The following is a 14,593-nucleotide window of genomic DNA, read 5'->3' on the forward strand; positions in this document are numbered from 1 at the left end:
ACAAACAGACTCAACAGAACCTCAAAAGCACCCCCTGAGTGCTTCAAAACCTCAAAAAGCACAGAAGGTCCTTGAGTTCACCCTGGGAGGTGATACAGACAAAGCACCAGACTGAAGTCTAACACACCTGGGCACACCAGGCTAAGTCACTTTCAAGCAGGGTCCCATTGACCATGAAGGAATGAAGAGTGAGAGATTTAAGTGTTATGTCCAACGTCATTTAGAAAGTTAATAGTGGAGTTGGGACCAAGCCGGAGTCCTTCTGAATGCAAGGTCATTCGTCCTATGTCCCAGCTAACATGCATGTGAAATCAGTATGATGTCACCACAGACTACTAACATCATGGAAAATGAGGCTGTACTATACTGCATTTATGTGTGCAGTGGAGGGGTTTTCTAAACCACTGATTGTCATTTGGGTTTTTGTTTTTTGTTTTTGTTTTTGTTTTTAGTATGAAACATTAGCTCAATCCTTTGATTTCTGAGAAGTAAATGCCCAGGCTCCCACTGGAAGCTTCAGAAGCTGCTGCTGCCCATCCTACAACACTTACCTTGGCTCACTCAGATTACAGGCAACCCGAGAAGATTGTTCCCTGGCGAGCCCTGCTTTTAATGGACCAGCAGGGCAGGCCAAGACTGGAGACAGCTGGTCCCAGAGGGGAAGACGGCACCTCCACCCCTCAGGGCATGGAGGGAACCAGCCAGACTTGCCAGGCCCAGGTGGACAATGAAGCCAGGCATCCCTGCACCAAGAAGAGGTCACAGTAAGGTCTGCACATCTCTATAGCACCCATCGCCATGGTAACTACAGAAAAACAGGAGATCTGGTTTCAAGAATCTATAAGTGTGTCCTCCATGTGTTGTGTTTAAAATCTATTCAGTCCCATCTTTGTCTACTGAAAATATATGTCTACTTGGAAAAAGTAGTGCAATGGATAGAACTGTGTCAACATAAACTTCATATAAGATTAGCAACTCCATAGGCCAAGGTATTGGTCAATCTAACAAGGTGGCTCCTATAATCTCACTTTGGACCTATAAGGGATTTTAACATGTTTCCACAGGCCTACAGAGTCAAATATTATTCCCAGGCTTTTTCACAATGACCGTCTAGATTCTGACAGCAGGGGAAGAGGTGGGTGGGTGGAGTGGGGGGCAAGGAAGCAAGCCCAGACTCAGAATTGCTAACTCCAAGAGGCTGGTTCCATCCTACAAAGGCTTGGTCTATGGCAGCAGGGGACCAGCAACAGTGGCTACTAGGACTTTCTCACAGTAAGGAGTTCAGCTTTCCCAGCAGGCCCTACCTCCACTGGTAGAAGGGTAAGGGGTACAGACCAGTCAGCCTGCTGCTGCCTACTCTGGCTCCCTGTATTAGTGAACAAGGTGACAAGGGCTCCTTGGAATGGAGGCTCTAGTTATTTTCCTCTCTCAGTATACCTAGCCTCATTTGTACACGAATGACTAAGTCCCATAAGAGTAGCCAGGGGCCAGAGTATGGAGAAAACATGTTGTAAGCAATGTGAAATTACCACAGTTAGTTCTAACAGTGGCCCTCTCTTCTATCCTAAAAAATCTCTCAGAATAAGAGCCAATTTACAGGGATAATCCTTAAAAGGCAAGACAGTCATAAACTTTACTGTAACCTCAAAACCATGCTCTTATTTTTCTTTAGTTTTTAACATGTTTATTATTCATCTTTGAGAGAGAAAGCACAGGCAAGGGAGGGGCAGAGAGAGAGGTAGACAGAATCCGAAGCAGACTCCAGGCTCTAAGCTGTCACCACAGAACTGAACACGGGGCTCAAACCCATGAACCTTGAGATCACAACCTGAGCCGAAATCGGACGCTTACCCGACTGAACCACCCAGGCGCCCCAAAACCATGCTTTTTTAAAAGGCAGAAAAATCAAAGTGATACAGGGTGTTACTTAGCAAAATGCCCTTAAACTCTACATATTCCAGCTGTTCAACAAAGCCTTTTAGCATAGAGGGGAAAAAGTAACAGATCATCATGCATTAATTACTCTGCCTTATCTGTGAAATTTCTACAACCATGAGGTTTCTTTTCCTCATTAGTACGAAGTTCCCAGGACACGATCTCCCCATGCAACAGTTGTGGCAATAACTCAATGTCTGCATAAATGCCATATGTGCCTGTTAATTCTTTTCTTTTTATTCAAGTATAGTTGACATACAATACTGTGTTAGTTTCAGGTACAACACAGGGATTCAACATTTATATACATTACAAAATGATCACCTTGTTAAGTGTAGTTACCATCTGTCACCATACAAAGTTATTACAATGTTACTGACTATAATTCGTAAACTATACTGTACATTCCTATGACTTACTTATTTTATAACTGGAAATTGGTACTGCTTAATCCCCTTCACCTATTTCACCCATCCCCTCTCCTCCTTCCCTCTTACAATCATTAGTTTGTTCTCTGTATTTACAAGCCTGTTTCTGTTTTATTAGTTTTGTTTTTCAGATTCTACATATAAGTGAAATCATACGTTGTCTTTCTCTGCCTGATTTATTTCACTTAGTATAACACCCTCTGGGCCCATCCATGTTGACACTATTAATTTAGACACAAATGTTAAGTATCTGTATCTCAGTATACATCCTATGACATGGAGACTGAATGCCTCCACCTGAAAGTTTCTATAAGATGGGTTCAACACATCTAATAGCAGACATATCCATACAAGTCCTTTCTACACAGCACAATGCTAATATGCTGACATGACATAGAAGGAGGTGAGGCAATGGCTGAATTGCATGATCTCCAGAGTTGACCTGTAGCAGGCACCTAACAAATGTTAACCTGAACTGAGCTCAGCCAAGAAAAAATACACTGGCACACAAGCCAAAAGGTAGAGTAGGGATATGGTTAAGGCACAGGCTCAGGGCGCTTGGGTGGCTCAATCGGTTAAAGCATCAGACTTCAGCTTACATCATGATCTCATGGTTCGCAGGTTCGAGCCCCGCATCAGGCTCTATAATGACAGCTCAGAGCCTGGAGCTTGCTTCACATTCTGTGTCTCCCTCTCTCTCTGTCCCTCCCCACATGCACTCTGTCTCTCAAAAATAAATAAACATTTAAAAAATATTAAAAAAAAAATAGGGGCGCCTGGGTGGCTCACTCAGTTAAGCGTCCGATTTTGGCTTAGGTCATGATCTCGTGGTCCGTGAGTTCAAGCCCCGCATCAGGCTCTGTGCTGCCAGCTTGGGGCCTGGAGCCTGCTTCGGATTCTGTGTCTCCCTCTCTCTGACTCTACCGCATTCATGCTCTGTCTCTCTAAAATAAATAAGCGTTAAAAATAATTAATAAATAAATAAATAAATAAATAAATAAATGGCACAGGTTCTAGTCAGGCACAACTGAGAGCAAACCCTGGTTCTGCCATATACCAGCTGGGTGGCCTTGGACCAGGTACTTAACTTCTCAGAGGGTCAGTTTCTTTATCTGATAGTAATAACTATGCAAGGTATGTAATGAGAATTAAATGATAAGTTACTTATAGAACTGTGACATATCATATAGCATTGATTAACAAACTGAAGAAAGGGCCACTTAAAGTTAACACATGTTCCCATATACTTTTACACAAGAAATGGAAATACCCCTGTCTGTGAAAACCCTTACAGGCAACGTCAAATCTGTACTGGGGTCACAGACTTTGAGTTGAAGGCTCACTGTGAAGAACCTCTGTTTTCATTCTGACAACACTAGATACCAAGAAAGGAACACAAAAATCTTGGAATTTCTAGCAAAATAAACTTTGCAAAGGCTCTAAAAGAAGATGATCACCTAAGTTCAAACTCTTTCAGGGACACTCTGAACATGAGTTAGATAAAGGCCCCTTCATGCTGTGGAGGGTCAGGATGGAGGCCAAGGGCATGTTATTGTTTTATTTCTTTAGAGTAGCTCATCACTATAAATAAAGGTTTAGATAACTGAAAAATTTACTTGACTCTGTAATCAATTTGATTTGCACTTATATCTTATGACACTCAATCCCCAACCCAATGGTTCTCAGCTTGGGGACCATTTTGGCAACACCCCCCCCTTCCCCCCGCCGCCGCCTGCCCTGCCCAGGGGTTATCCGGAAATGTCTGGAGACACGTTTGATTATCACAAGTGGGAGGGGGAGGGGGTTTGGCCACTCAACTGGTATCAAGTGGGCAGAGGCCAGGGATGCTGCTCAACATCCTGCAATGCACAGAAAGCATAAACACAAGTACATTCATGCACACGTGTGTACACATACTCACACACCCACCACCACTACAAACTGTTATCCAGCCCAAAATGTCAACAGCACCAAGGCTGAGGAACTCTGCTTGAATCTCAGAAGCAGTGCTAAGGTCATTCAAGAAAGGACATGCATCTAATACTCTTCCTGTCCCTTCAGTAGTTTACAGAGACATATGAGATTCTGGCACTATGCTTCACACTGTTTGTCACATATATCCTTTACAGAGATTTCTGGGGAAACTGAATTTCAACCAGAAAACAGAAGAGGCTGTTACCAAATGGGGCAACTTGGCACTGTCCACAGATCACAATGAAAGGGGTCACAGTACCTTCCTGGGAATAGGACTGATTTGTATTTGGATCACTAGGAGGCAAAACCTTTAAAGCTCTGTAACAAAGCCAGGCAGAGGTGAAGCCCCTGAAAGAAATGTGTTTACTGACTTCTTTGTGGAATGGAACAAAAAACTGGAAGAAATCTAATGACTGTTTAGCGGTCTGGTGTGTGACTGACAAGTAAGCTAGGAACGAGGAGAACTAAAGTTCTACGACCAGGCCCACACTGGGCTAACTACATTTTATGACTTCCCTAGAACTCCAACATCCTCATTTATAAAATGAGAGGCATTCCTCAGGAAGCTGCAGGGAGGATGGCATTTAACATGAGCCATAGCAGGAAAAGCTGTGGGCTTCCCCCATCTGTTTCAGCTGGAGCAACTCCCCTATTCCTTGCTATACTTCCTCCCAAAATGGGGTTGTGCTACTTCTAAAAATAAGGCCTAGAAAACAACGAACTTGATCATCTTGGAGGCCTGATATTATATTAACAGCGACCTAAGCAAGCCTTTTACAATCTACCATAGCACTTGTATCCCATGACAGTATTTATTTCCATTCCAGATTATAGTTCATTTATCTTTCCCTCCTACTACCCAACACAGGGCACCCAATCAGGGTTTGCTGAGTCAATGAGTGATTTCCAGAATTTGAGGTATTCTCAAAATCAAGATTATTCTCAAAGAGCGGATGACAAATACGACAGTTAAAAATGAAGCCCGGAAATAAGAAAAATGGCTGGTGAGTAAGCATTTTTGAGCAGTGTTTTTACTGGAGAAATTTCTACTGATGGTGAGAGATGAGAATGGCCATGTGGGGAGACCAAGCATATAATACTTTGTGCTCAAATAATAGTTTCAGGGTGCCTGGGTGGCTCAGTCGGTTGAGCATCTGACTTCGGCTCAGGTCATGATCTCACAGTTCTTGAGTTTGAGCCCCGCATCGGGCTCTGTGCTGACAGCTCAGAGCCTCGAGCCTGCTTCAGATTCTGTGTCCCCCTCTCTCTCTGCCCCACCCCTGCTTGTGCTCTGTGTCTCTCCGTCTTTCGAAAATGAATAAACATAAAAAAAATTTTTTTTAATTAAAAAAATAATAATAGTTTCACGTTTGAAGGAGAAATGTTGGGTTTGCACTGGTTTCAAAGCGGCTTCCTTACATGCCACGGATACAGATACTGAGAACACACCTTTTAGATTTTGTTTTAAGGACTGTGAAAGCCTGACTGGGAGCAGAGCACTTGGCCTTACCGCACCACCCCCTCCCCCACCTTCTTTTTAAAGAAATGATAGGCAAAATTTTAACAGTCAAGGTAACAAACACTTGCCAGCACTCCACCACCCCAGGCAAGCACAAACTACCTGAAACTTCCTGATGTCTACCTCCATATAAAAACGCTTTATTCCTCCAGCTGGCTTTAGACAGAAGGGATGCACAGGAGCATTTTCTTCATGTTTGTTACTCCAGCAAAGGGGCCAACCTAAAGAAGGCAATAGCTGTACAACCTCCTAATAAGCCCATATCCTGTTTCTAAGCACATTTTGGAGGAAATACACCAAGGAATTAGGTTATCATTATTGCCAGGGCATAAAGCAAAATGCTACAGGGATCACAACTTACTGAAAAAACAAGAGCAGCAGTGTGCCACTATAAAACTGAGTAAGTTCCTCTTCCATGAGGCAGCCCCCAAAACTACATGAGTTAAAGATACATGAAGTAGGTACCTATAATTCTGAAGAGTTCCCAAGAACTGGTCAAACATCACTGTCTCTATCAATCATTATCAAAAAGAAATTCAAATAGCCCAGAACATCCACTGTTGCCCAAGGACATGATTAGGCAATAATGAATGAATAACTTTAAGGTTAAAGAGGTAGGCAAGATAGGGAGGGCAAATGTTCAACAGCTTATAGGCCAAGAAAGGCAGGGACTGTGTGCTCCTCGGCTCTGAGAGGTATCTCAACCCTTTTTCGAAACCAAACCCTACACAAAAGGCCAATATGGAAAGCAAGTACTGTGTAGTGAATGGAGCATCCACAGTTAAAGTGGTGGTGCAGGGTGCCTGGCTGGCTCGGTAGGTAGGCCATGCAACTCCGGATTTCCAGGTCATGAGTTCAAGGCCCACGTTGGGCGCAGAGCTTACTTAATTTAAATAAATAAAAAATAAAGCCTTGGTAGCGGCTTTGGTGGCAGGTACTCAGGAGCTCAGCTCCTCCATCACCCTTAGGAATTCTGAGCTCAGCCTAGTTTGCCGGCTGTGGTCTAGGGCAACTAGGTCACTTGCTTTGAAACAGACGGCTTCCATTTCCTGCTACATGTGCTAAGTGACAGTGGCTCTTGGACAGTCTCTTAGGTTGTGTGTGTCCAAGCAACAGAAGGAAACTGGCCCTGGATTAGCCACTGTTCTCAGAGCTGCCCACGGCTTTCTGACTGCTGGGCCAGGGCTCCGTATACTCTTTCACACCTTGTTTCCAGCAGTCCAGCAGCTTCTTGAAAACATTTTGACCTTCCCAAAAACCTGTGGCTTCTGTGTCTTCAATTCACTCCATCCCCAATACTCCTACTTAACTGTACCTCTGTATCAGCTACACTTGACTGTAAGGTCTCTGAGGCCAGACTTGGAGTCTCAACCACACTAGAAAGTGAGAGTGCTTAGCTGCCCTGTTCCTGGGAACCAGTGAGAACTCACTGTCCTTTCCATGTGCACTCTTGCAAGTCCCATGACAGTTGGTATTTAGTTAATGTCTGTTTGTTTACAAAGGAATCCTATGGTTTCTGTCTCTAATCTTCCACCCAACTACTTCCTCATCTGAAGACAGAAATTCAGAGACATGTACTTCTAAAGATGGGTAGGAAGGGTATTTGCCAGAATAGAAAAATCAGTAACTTTTTTGGTTGCAAATCCCTTTGAGAATCAGATGACAGCTTCAAATCCTCCAGGACAAATGCATATAAAAAATGTGGTCAATGCCATTCCAGAGCAACCACAAGCCCCTAAAGTTTACCCATGGACCCAGAATTCAGGTTAAGAATCCCTACTCTAGTAGAGTCTCTTTATGAGAGACATTCCCTTTGTGAGTAATGTTTTTAAGGAAGCCCTGAATAGTTATTAAAACGGGGTTTCCCCTCTCTTTAGTTCCCTTCTTTTCTGTTCGAATTCTTTTACCTAACCCCAATGGGTTCAGTTCAAGTTCTCCTGTCTTTTCTCTTTCTCAGCCCTTCACTTCCCTGACCTCCCAAAATACTGTGTGCAAGGGACTATCATAAACCTTACAATTTTACAGTTTTGAGTCTCCCCAAGGTGACAGCCAACTCCATGTGAACAAGGACTATGCTGGGTTTGTTACTGTTTTGCACACCCCCTCAGTGCCAATTCTCTGTACACCACAGAGGCAATACATACTGCCAAAGAGACGGATGCCACTGCTTCTTTGCCCTTCTACCTTAGGCATTTGCACCTGAACGTTAACTTCTTTAAAACCGGACATATGCCCTGGAAAAGCCAAATATAAAAGCAAGAAAGAATAACCTGATCAACCCCTCTTCTCCTTTCAGGTCCTCTAGTATGACTCCACAAACACAAAAAGCAGGACAAATATGACACTGAATACAGACACCTGTAAATTTTGCTGAAGTTGTCAAAAACACAAGTGTGTGGTACAGGAATGGAGTGTTTTAAAAGTTACTTTCCAAGGGCTCCTGGCTGGCTCAGTCGGTGGAGCATGTGACTCTTGATCTCGGGGTTTTGAGTTTGAGACCCACACTGGGTGTAGAGATTACTCAGAAGATAAAAAAAAAAAATCTAAAAAAATGTTTAAAAGTTATTTCCTAATTAGTGAGATACCTATTACTAAACAAAGAGAAAGCCTGACTCTCCCCTTGCCTTCCTGTGGAAAACCAAGGGAGTGAAGGTCAATGACAACTCACTACAACTGCCTTCAAATACTACCTAGATTCCTCTCCCAACCCAAACACAATTCTGCTCACCAATTCTTTCCCTTCACCTGCCCACCCTCCTCCAGCCTGTCCTGGAAATAATTCCAGGTGACAACAGCTCCTGTGCAGCAGTGTGTAGTGGTGCTGCTATAGAGAAGAGCAGATCCAATAACTAAGGAAGTTACACCACAGCATCATCACCAAACATTTATAATGCTCATGGGCTCTGTGACTTAAGACCTTAAGAGGCCTTAAGGCCCTGTTTTGAACTTTAAGTACCTTTCAATCAAGAAAGAGAAAGAAGATAACACAAGGTGTACCACAGTATAAACATTAATTGTACAGTGCAGACAACAGTGCTAAAGACTGAGCCTTAGGCGGAGCCTAAGGGTGGCTAAGTCTGTCAAGTGTCTGACTTCGGCTCACGCCATGATCTCACGGTTCATGAATTAGAGCCCAGCATTGGGCTCTGCACTGACAGTGCTGAGTCTGCTTGGAATTCGCTCTCTCTCCCTCCCTCCCTCCATCCCTCCCTCCCTCTCTCTGCTCCTCCCCAACTTGAGCTCTCTCTCTCAAAAAAAAAAAAAAAACAAAAAAAAAAAACAAAAAACAAAAAACCTGAACCTTATGTTCCACATTTTCCAGGACAGTTCTGCTTCAAATCAAATATCCTGTCTCATCAGTTCCTTTAGTACCTTAGTGCACCTGTATGGTCAGACTATGGGTCCCAGTGTTTGGCATAAAAAATCTGCCCATCATAGCAAGTGATGAGGCAGGCCAATCAATCAGGTTAGCAAAAACATAATGGCAGATTGTTTAAATCATGCCAGTGCCTTCCCACAGCCCTCAGGTAATTGTGGCATTGACCCACAGAACAAGACCGTGAAACTTGAGTCATCTGAGACTGAGAAAGCTCATCAGGAGAAAGGCAGGACACTGGGAGTCCTTAGAAAAAGTCAGGCACGCAGGGTGCGAGTCACCTGTCTCTGTTATGCCATTCTTCTCCAAAGCCCTTTTAAAGTTACTGAGAACTATGACAATAATTAGGCCTATGATACTCCTGGGAAAGAAACAAATCTGTTCGTGTGACAAAAATTAATTTTTCCCCTAAGCAGAGAGAAGAGACTACTTGCTTGGCCTCTGGCATACAAGCTGACAGCAGTTATCGCCAGGCAACAATTAGCCCTTTCTTTCCTCTTCTGCTGTCCCCTTCCTCATGTACCCCATTCACTTACTTCTCTACCCTCTTGCCAGTCCATTCCCACTTCTGTCCAGCCTGTGTTTGTGACAGGTGGCCCTAAACAAGAATCACATGAAAAACCTTAAAAAGCACAGATTCCCGGGCCCCCAAACTTACCCAAATAGCAAAGTGTGAAAACCCCTGCCCTAGATTCCATAAGCAGCATTCAAGGCACAAAAGGTACTTTAACATATTAACCTTAACTTCATTAGGTATTAACCCCATTTTACAGACACAAAAACTGCAGCTCAAATGATTTAAATGTTTTTCTCATGGTCAAAAATATATCATCACAAATTCCTTTTTTGGGAGAAACAAACCATTTATTTTTCACTCTAATACAAATGAATATGTATGTATTTGGATATATACATGTACATACAAAACAAAATTGTCTAATTTTGAACAGCTGTGAGTGAAAAAGATTGTTACCAATTGATTAGCTTAATTTTGTGCTTAACAATTCAATCACTTTTTTTTTTTTCTTTAAGTAAGCTCTAAGCCCAACATGGGCCTGGAGCTCACAACCCCAAGATCAAGAATCGTGTGCTCTACTGACTGAGCCAGCCAGGCACGCCAACAATTCAACCACTCTGAAGTACAAACAAAAAGTCAGTCTATCTGTGTATGTTCATAGAGTGAGGCATTCAAGCACACATTTGAAAAAGAACCTTCCTCAACATCACATCATTAAACACCAAGAATACATGCACTCTGATGAAAATCCTACTCCACAAATGGACTAGACAACTCTTGGATAACTATTACAATATCTGCTTAAAGAAATCTATCACAAAGACAAAGCCATGTTTGATAAAAAAGCCTTTGAAAATTATATCAAAGCAATAAGAAAAAACCTGTTCACTGATAAGAGCCTTATGAATTTAATTGCTATTTTGAAATGCTGAGTTCAGAGTTTAGAATATTGCCTTGCAAGGTCTGAATACAGATGCGTTGATATGACGACTCAGAAAGCATTGTTGGCTCCATTTCAGTCCTCCATGATTGCAATTTGGATGTAGTTCTCTGATGTTTGTAAATGGATTCCCTTTACAATAGGTGTACACCTTTAAATTATCTATAGTGAACTCCAATAACCAGTGTCATTCTTAAATGGAAAGACAATGGTCATTCAGAAAAGATTTCCTGCAATATATATAAATAAATGTAACCGCATATTCATAAATACACATAACGTTCCTAGGCCAGATCATCAGCTATGGGCTGCTGTAGTTCAACACTGTGTGTCAAATTTATTAGAAATTTAGAAACGAAATTTCTGAGGGACCTAGCTGCCTTGTTAGTTGGCTTTAAAATGTGTAATACAATGGGAGACATCTCATGGTAAATAAACTCAGTCAATATAAAGAAGTAAACCAGGGACGCCTGGGTGGCTCAGTGGGTTAAGCGTCTGATTTCGGCTCAGGTCATGATCTCGGGGTTCGCGACTTTGGGCCCTGCGTCAGGCTCTGTGCTGATAGCTCAGAGCCTGGAGCCTGCTTTGGATTCTGTGTCTCCCTCTCTCTGTCCCTCCTACACTCGCACTCTGTTTCACTTTCTCAAAAATAAATAAACATTAAAAAAATTTAAAAAAAAAAGTAAACCATACGGTGAACAATATTACAGGGCACCTGAGTGATCACCAGAGTGAAATATCTTCCAGCATTTAAAAAAAAAAGGAAAGACATTGGTACAAGCAATTAACTGTTCCAATTAAAAATTCCCCCTCCCTTCCTCCTTTCCCTCCTCCTCCTCCTCCTCTCTCTCTCTCCCTCTCTTCCTTCCTCCATCTCTCCCTTCCTACTTTTCCCTCCTTCCCAAAAACTAATCACTAATACTGCAAAAATATCCTGAAAAATTATTCAGATTACAAAAGACAAAGCTTTCATCTTATGTTTTTGCACAAACCTAACAGATACAATACATTTAGTTAAAAAGCACATAACTCACACTGTGTTGAACACAAAAGAAGATGTGATCCAGAGCTCTTAATTCTCTCATTGACTACTGTAAGAAAAAAATATTGGGGGGCATCCAGCTGGCTCAGTTGCAAGAGCGAGCACTCTTTAACTCGGGGCTGTGAGTTCCAGCCCGACAATGGGTGTAAAGATAACTTAAAAATAAAATCTTTACCAAAAAAAAAAAAAATTGCATTAAATGTCTATTTATAACTTTCTAGTTAACTGTGGCCAATAACATACCAGTAGGTAATTTATAATTTTTCATCTCTTTTCTCTCCAAGGAGTTACAAGCTGAATTCTAAACTTATTATAAATACACAATTCCAATTTTCTTTTTTTTTTAACGTTTATTTTTGAGACAGAGAGAGACAGAGCATGAACGGGGGAGGGGCAGAGAGAGAGGGAGACACAGAATTGGAAGCAGGCTCCAGGCTCTGAGCCATCAGCTCAGAGCCCGACACGGGGCTCAAACTCATGGACCGCGAGATTGTGACCTGAGCCGAAGTCGGACGCCCAACCGACTGAGCCACCCAGGTGCCCCCACAATTCCAATTTTCAAAAGTATCTTTCTCCTGAAGGAGTGATATTCTAGTTTTTGGTACAATACTGATGCAGAGTTCAACTGTCCTATGAAGAGAGTCAGCTATAAAAGGAAACCAGGGGCACCTGAGTGGCTCCGTCGGTTAAGCGTTTGACTCTGGATTTTGGCTCAGGTCATGAGCTCCACGTTGTGGAGCCCAGCTTGGGATTCTCTCTCTCCCTCACTCTCTGCTCCTACTCTCCTCAAAATAAATAAACATTAAAAAAAAAAAAAAAAGGGAAACCAAAAAAATCAAGGTAGCCCAAAGGCCCCAGCTGTCCAGTTATACATTTCAACAGACTTAATAAGGGGCTAGCTAAGGGCAATGAATGCCATCTTCTCCCGAGGCAATGTCATTTCTAGGGTAGCTCCTACTCCTGACTCTGGTGACACAGCATCTCACCTTACTGGCCCAAGCAATAGAAAAACGCAAAGCAACTAAGACAAAAAGAGAACCACAGATTTTCCTCCTCACATTCCCAGTTAAATGGGGTTATTTAGTGTTTCCAAGGCCCCTCTAATTTCCACACCCTCACCAGTGTTTCGCCTTAAGGTACTGTATTTGAAAGTTTTTCCAATGTCACCACGTAAACTTTTAAATGCCCAAATGAGCTATGAGCTTCTGGAAAGCTTGTGATGTTTTGTCTTGTGATGATTTTGAGGGAGAGAGAGAGAGAGAAAGAAAGAGAGGAGAGAGAGAGAGGGGGAGAGGGAGAGAAAGAAAGAGAAAGAAAGAAAGAAAGAAAGAAAGAAAGAAAGAAAGAAAGAAAGAAAGGAAGGAAGGAAGGAAAGAAGGACATGCGCGCGCGCGCACACACACACACACACACACACACACACACACACACACACACACACACACACACACACACACCTGGGTGGCTCAGTCAGTTAAGCGTCTGGTTTCGGCTCAGGTCATGATCTCACAGTTTGTGGATTCGAGCCCCACATCGTGCTCTGTGCTGATGGCTCAGAGCCTGGAGCCTGGAGCCTGCTTCGGATTCTCTCTCTCTCTCTCTCTCTCTCTCTCTCTCTCTGCCCCTCCCCCGCTCACGCTCGCATGTGCGTGCTCTCTCTCTCAAGAGTAAACATTAAAAAAAATTAAAAAATAAATAAAAGAAAGAAAGATCCTAAATAAAGCATATATTGGGGCGCCTGGGTGGCTTAGTCGGTTCAGTGTCCGACTTCAGCTAGGGTTGTGATCTCATGGTTCCTGGGTTCGAGCCCCACGTTGCGCTCTGTGCTGGCAGCTCAGAGCCTGGATCCTGCTTCGGATTCTCTGTCTCCCTCTCTCTCTGCCCCTCCCCCATTAGCGCTCTCTCTGTGTCTCTCAGAAGTGAATAAATGTTAAAAAAAAATTTTTTTAGGGGCGCCTGGGTGGCTCAGTTGGTTAAGTGTCTGACTCTTGGTTTCGGCTCAGGTCATGGTCTCACGGTTCATGGGTTCAGGCCCCACATCCGGCTCTGTGCTGACAGTGCAGAGCCTGCTTGGGATTCTCCCTCTCCCTCTCTCTCTGCCCCTCTCTGACTCGCTCTGTCTCTCTCTCAAAAACAAATTTAAAAAATTTAAAAAAAAATGTTTTTAAAGAATAAAGCATAGATTTACTAATGTGTATTCTTTAATCCACTCCTTGCAAAAGAAAAACTAACATTTTTATTACTGGAGTTAAAATTTTAATCAAAACACACTGGTTGGGGCGTCTGAGTGGCTCAGTCACTTGAGTGTCTGACTTCCATTCAGGTCATGATCTCACGATTGGGGAGTACAAGCCCCACATGTGGAGCTCACTGCTGTCAGTGCTGAGCCTGCTTGGGATCTTCTGTCCCCCTGTCTCTCTGCCCTTCCTCCTCTCACGCTTTCTCGAGGTGTGCTCTCTCTCTCTCAAAACTAAATAAATATTAGAACAAAACAAAACAAACAAACAAAAAAAAAAACACAGTAACACCATACCAGAAACTCAAATACACAAAACCACTAAGCTCCTCTTTCCTTCTACTTGGAATGACAGTTAACAGGGAGAGGGAAGAGAGTTTAAATGACATAACCCAACCTCTACAACACTATTTAGGAAAGAGCGTCAGATCTTGTAGGCAAGACGACCAGGATCAAGCCCATGTGTGGCATCGTGTCAGTTGTGCGGTGCAAGTGAAGTCACTTAACCAGTTTCATCATTAATTCCATTTTATAAGTGAAAAACCTATCAATTCGCAAGGTTTTGGAAGGGGATGACAGTAAACAGCAGAGCCTTATACGGGGCTGTCCCCCAATCCCATCCTGCC

At 42.9% G+C, this 14,593-nt stretch overlaps 1 protein-coding gene across 1 annotated transcript in view; it reads right to left on the reverse strand.

Moving 5' to 3' along the window:
* Positions 1-14,593, reverse strand: part of HMOX2 (heme oxygenase 2) — a 29,935-nt gene that overhangs the window by 14,285 nt on the left and 1,057 nt on the right. The window lies entirely within an intron of this gene.

The sequence above is a fragment of the Lynx rufus genome, unplaced genomic scaffold (assembly GCF_022079265.1).
Source record: "Lynx rufus isolate CCGP_SWC_20201006 ecotype Redwood Valley unplaced genomic scaffold, mLynRuf1.p SCAF_23, whole genome shotgun sequence".
Classification (NCBI taxonomy): Eukaryota; Metazoa; Chordata; class Mammalia; order Carnivora; family Felidae; genus Lynx; species Lynx rufus.